Genomic DNA, 6,000 nt, shown 5'->3' with positions numbered 1-6,000 from the left:
ACTTTGTAAAACTATTCACCCCTTCGTGTCCCTATATTTTTAAAATTACCCTGATTTCGTTCAATCACCCGCCACCAGGTCGACACTAGCGGCGAGAGTAGAGGTCGATATAGAAAACTAACCTAAAATATGCTTTAGAAATGCAACATTTGTTAAGGCGTCATCTACAAAAAATATCAAAACCGTTAATCAATATCGGTAGAAAATTACGAAAGGCTTCTGAACTATTAAAAGATTTGGATGATGCCATGAATATTGAACCAAAAGATAGATTCGAAGGTAATCACCAAAGGCGAATTCAAGATTTAATTTCTGGGGCGGGGTTATTATTAACGATCATAAACTGCCAATGTAGTGTAGTGTATTTTCCAGGTTCTAAGCACTTAATAAAATGTTTATCTTTTTTTTAATTCTGTGATCACGGGTGCGCTTTGGGCGACCTCTGGAAATAATTTAAAAAATAAAACTAAATGAAAGCGCGTGATCACTGAAGAGAAGGATATATATTATATTGAAGCGGTTATTGCATTTGCTCGAGTTTGGCTCCTTGACTAAAATTGTTTTTATACAAGGGTTTATCATATTTAGATTGTGAAGCTCTTGTATCATTCCTCTTATTGCCAATTGCTTTGCAGGAAAACCACAAGTTGTTGTACGCTATTCAAGATGTAAGCTGCCTCAAAAATATTTTAAATACTTTTCGTAATTTAATGTAATTATTTATTTAATTCAGGGTGATAATTTGACAGTAACACCGTTAATGGTTTTTGAATCGAAGAACGTTTTGTCAACGAACGTCACTGTGACGTTCGAAAATCAAGATATTTTTGGACGAATTCAAAACGAGTTATTATTTGTATGTTTAGCGCATATTACGCTTTTCATCTTCAATATCCCCTCAAATTAAAAAAATCTATGGAATATGTACAAAAAGTTATTTTCGGACTTGAAGCCCAAAAAGTGTCAATTTCTGTAACCAGTTTTGTCAACAGGATTGCTTAAATACATTTTCATTTATTCATTTTCAAATGGTTCTTTTGTAATTAAAAGTGCAAGCCAAGAACAATATTAAATTCTAACTCGAACAAAGTATAGTGTAGTACGGGAACTGTATACAAATTTGAATAGAAAAGTATTAAGTTCCTTACGAAAACGTCATTTCATTCCAAATGGAACGGTAGAATGTTCCTCCTAAGAACGTCATTTCATTTCCAATAAAACGGTGTAAGTTTTAATAGAACCGTATGAAGTTCCGCCGTAAAACATTATTTAGCTCCAAATGGAACTGTATAAAGTTCCTTACGAGAACTTAATTTCATTTCATATGGAATGGTTGAAAGTTCCTGCTGAGAACGTCATTTAATTCCCAATAAAACGGTGTAAGTTTCAAATAGAGTCGTATTAAGTTCCGCCCGAGAACTTCATTTCACTCTTAATGGAACCGTATAAAAATCAGCCCGAGAACGTCATTTCATCACAAATAGAACGATATAAAGTTCCGACCGAGAACTTTGTTTCGATCCAAATGGAACAATATAAAATGCCGACCGAGAACTTTGTTTCGATCCAAATGGAACCGTATCAGGTTCCGCCCGAGAACGCCATTTCATTTTAAGTTAAACTTAGTATAGTTAAGCTCGATAACAGTATTTCATTCTGTTTGGAACGGTATAAATTTCCGATCGATAACGCCATTTCACGCTAAATGGAACCGTATAAAGTTCCAGCCGAGAACGGCATTTCACTCCAAGTAGAACGATATAAAGTTCCGCCCGAGAACTTGGTTTCGTTCCAAATGGAACAATATAAAGTTCTTCCGCACAACGTTGTTTCATTTTAAGTAAGACATAGTATAGTAAAGCCAGAGAACAGTATCAAATTCACAATGGAACAGTATAAAATATTGGCCACGAGCGTTATTAAGATCTAAGTAAAATATAGTATAGTTTAGTTCGAGAACGCCATTAAATTCTAGTTTGATTAGTATGTAGTTCGGTCGGGGAATACCATTTAGTTTCAGATAGAACCGCATTTCGCTACTTTTAAGAACTTAATTTATTTCCATAGATAATAATATCTCATTCTTTATTGAATTATAAAGCTTTGAAATGAGAACGACAAGCGGTTCAATATAGAATAAGCCTAAGATCTATTCTAAATACGATATTAAGTTCTAATTCGAACAGAGCCTTGCTGTTCTAAGTGGAACAGCGAGAGTTATGTTTCGAAAAGAACAAATTTTTGTACCACATACGGGACAAACACTTAGAACAACATTTTGTTCTAAGTCCACTTTATTTTTCTAAGAGTGTAAAGACTTCATTCGTTATCGGTATAGTTATTTGATATGGCCACTTGGTCTATCTGCCTATTTTCACACACCTGCTTTTGAAGTTTGAGTGGTCAATAAGAGCCATAGTAGCCATTACGAACGTTTAATCAATTTGCTAGGAATAATGCTAGAAAGGTTTTATTTTTTATGTTTTATCAGTTGTTTGCGTAAAATAAATATTATATAAAAATCTTGCATTAATTTTTGTTTTATTGAGGTGTGAGGGGAACGGGCGTAAATTTGAATATTTGGCCCCAGTCCCTAAATTTCCTTTCTCCTGCCTTCATGCACCTCAATGTGTATTGTAAATAAAACATCGAGAAATTGAATGCCGTTTTTCTGATCTTGACCAACATTGGTCTTTCCTACAAAGAGCGCAAGTAATCAACGACAGAACCATTTCGCTAAGACTAATATTATGAGAGATGCAATCAAAAAACTCTTAAAGAGAGGATAACCTTAGCAGGGAAAGTCAAACTTCCGTCAATACTTACTCTTGGCGCGACAGTCAAGAACGTAGTGGAAAAATCAATTTTCCTATTCTGGAGCGAGGTGTATAGAAATATGATAGGGAGATAATCACTCGCAAAGTTCTAGATTGTCGCGCCACGATGTAGCGCGGGCGTCGGAGATCAGATCTCAACCTAGGGACAATCGACTTAAGCGAACCCCTAAGGTACCCGTCTACAATTAATAATAATGACTGAATACGCCCGGGACTACTCGCGTAACGTGATATGGTGGGGTTAGCTAGGGTCCTCAGTATTAAATTGGTGTCTAGGAGAAATTTGTTATTAAACGTATCGAGCCAGTTGTTAGATTGCCAAACACTAAATGATTTAATTTAAACCCAATATCCTAACCAAACATTTAAGCTAACTTAAAACTACCTAAACACTAATTAAACTAAACGAAATATTAACAAACTAAGCAACTGGCCAGTGCTCGCGACATTAACGAAATGTAAAATATAGGTTGCAACCATTACTTAACAAAGTTCATCCCGAAATGTTCAGTCGAACTGTGGATACACTATCGTAGCGGCAGAGTCCGGTTGAAGCCGTGGAAAAATCTGAGCGACGATGTTGACGTTTCGGAACAGCGGAACACAGAATTTATGTTGGTGGCGATGGTATCTCGTACAATATGTTGAAAGTAGCCGCTGGATGGTTGGGCATAACGAATTTGCCAATATAGATTGTTGCTGCCCTTATCTTCAAGTCAACACGTTTACAGCTCGAAGGTTAAACAAAACACGACTTTAACGTACAAAATGAGTTGAATCAAAATTATTTTGCTCCGATCATAAAAATGGAGTCCTTTTCAAATCAAATTCCGAACCGTTACTATATCTTTTTTTTTAGCTCGCGTCCGAGCGCGCGTTATTAAAAAAACTCGCGTTATTTATCTCGCGTATTATTTTCCAACTCTTCAATTTTGAGAATAAATATAAACGTAAAAATATGTATAATACATGTAAGCATATTTTAACACAATAAATAATTTATAATATATATAATGTATAAGAAATATAAATGACTATCAAACAACTGGTCTTAGACACGTCGGCATATCAATAAGGGGTCAAAGGGGCGCTGTGATCTCCTCGCTATCCCACAAAAACAAAGATCTCCCGGTAAAAGGACGGGCCCTTCCCTTACCTGGGGTAAAACACAAACGACCGAATCACCCAATCACCAAAATATTCGACCAGCAATTATTTTGGGGGAAAGGGGATGGTATATTTCTTATTAATTTGATATTTCGCATTACAACGAGTGAGTAGTGATGGTAATTTTCTGATGGGACGAATCTATCGAAATCAATTTTATGCTTACTTAATTTTAATGTTACTTGCATTTTCAATATCAAAATAACTTCTGTAAAAAGAATGAATTCGGAACAAAATAAAGGCAGTGAGATAAAAAAAATCCCTAATTGCTATTAATCCTCAATTTTTATTTATGTGGGGGCTCGGCCACCGTAGGTTTATCACTGAGGGGTTTCTAACCCTAGAGCCCCACGTGATCGCCGCTACTGCCTGGAGCCCTCCAAAGTATAACGAGCCAAATAAAGTTCAACCAGAATTCTGCTTGGAAAAGGTCCAAATGGTCGTTCTTTATGTAGCAAATGTCAATCTCGACCTTCAAAAAATATACTATTAAACTAACATTAATAAATAGCGACTAGATCTCGTCCTTGAAAATACCAATTCCAACTAGTTCTCTAAAATATTTACATTAGCCTTAAAGCAAATATGTCACATATTCACATACATGTTTGTTGTAGGAACTCGCTCAATTCGTATTGGATGTTTTGGCGCTGCCAGATGCCAGGGCCTGCTGTGAGATTATTTTATCAAAAATCTATTTAATGAAAACCTAGGTCATTTGATGGACTACAAGTGACATTAATCTTTTCTGATTTTGTTGCAATCAATTTCATACTCACGTTTCAAATTCTACTATGGCTTTTTATTTTGCACCGTTTAGATCAGGAACAAACTTCAAACAGATACCATAAACGGGCTACTCCGAACATTGCAGAATGTAGTCACTGGGGTTGGAAGCAGCAAGTTTTAAGTCAAAGCTGTTATGTTGGACTAGATGACCAAAGTTAGTAGTTCTAGCTACGTTCTTCGAAGTAATGGTTAATCGTTTTTACACACAATCCCATAGGAATTTGTGAGTACATTTTTCACATGGTAACAGATCGATTTCGGCGTTCGGGTGTACAGAAGTTGGTAATTTGCCCACGTTGGTGTAATTTTTTCGATTTTGAAGAGTACTAGCGACGTTCGGGGCATGGCTTTTCAACCATTGTGGATAAATGGTAAATAATACATCAATTGATAGTCCATTACAGGCCCTCGATAGCCCATTTTTGATTTTGGCGTTTCAAAATAGGACTCAGATTTTATCAGGAAGTGTTGATAGAAGTTGAGCCGTATCGAAACTCAGGTGCTAATTGTTTGTACATTTTTACCGTTAAATATTTGTAAGAGATTTTTTATATTGTAACGCCATCTATGACTGTTTGTCAGTGTTATTTATATCCCACATAATTTAAATTTATATTTATGTAGCGTCGACGGTCCTACTTCACCAAAAAGATTTATCCATCAAATTGATTTTTGATAAAATTATCTCACAGCAGGCACTGGAATGTGGCAGCGCCAAAACATCCAATACGAATTCAGCGAGTTCCTACAACAAACTTGTATGTGAATATGTGACATACTAAAAAATGCATTTATTAAATAAAATAAATTCACTTTGAACTCGTGTATCCCATGAAAGTTCGTGATTGCTCCTATGGCGCCACAGAATTATTCAGCGGACATCCCTGAGAAATTGTCTAGAAACTTCCTTTGCACCATTATCCGCCACTGATCGTCAATAATTTGAAGTCTATCTCGTAAGTTGCGAGAGTAACTAAGGCATTCGGCCTACCGGTGTCTTGTAATGACATAGCGATGCTAGGATGAAGACAATGCATCTTAGCATAGGGCGAGTCGTTACTGAAATCAAATCTGGTTCGCATTTCATTGCACCCCTTGATGAAAAAATTCCGGCAATGTATAAATACGCCATACGCTGACTTTCTTAATCTTTTACATTTAAATAATATTATTTTATCATAAGTAATACAACTAATAAGGAAGACAA

This window comes from Leiobunum rupestre, chromosome 6 (genome assembly GCF_980474605.1).
Source record: "Leiobunum rupestre chromosome 6, qqLeiRupe1.1.hap1, whole genome shotgun sequence".
In the NCBI taxonomy this organism is placed as follows: Eukaryota; Metazoa; Arthropoda; class Arachnida; order Opiliones; family Sclerosomatidae; genus Leiobunum; species Leiobunum rupestre.
This window is presented reverse-complemented; position numbering follows the sequence as displayed.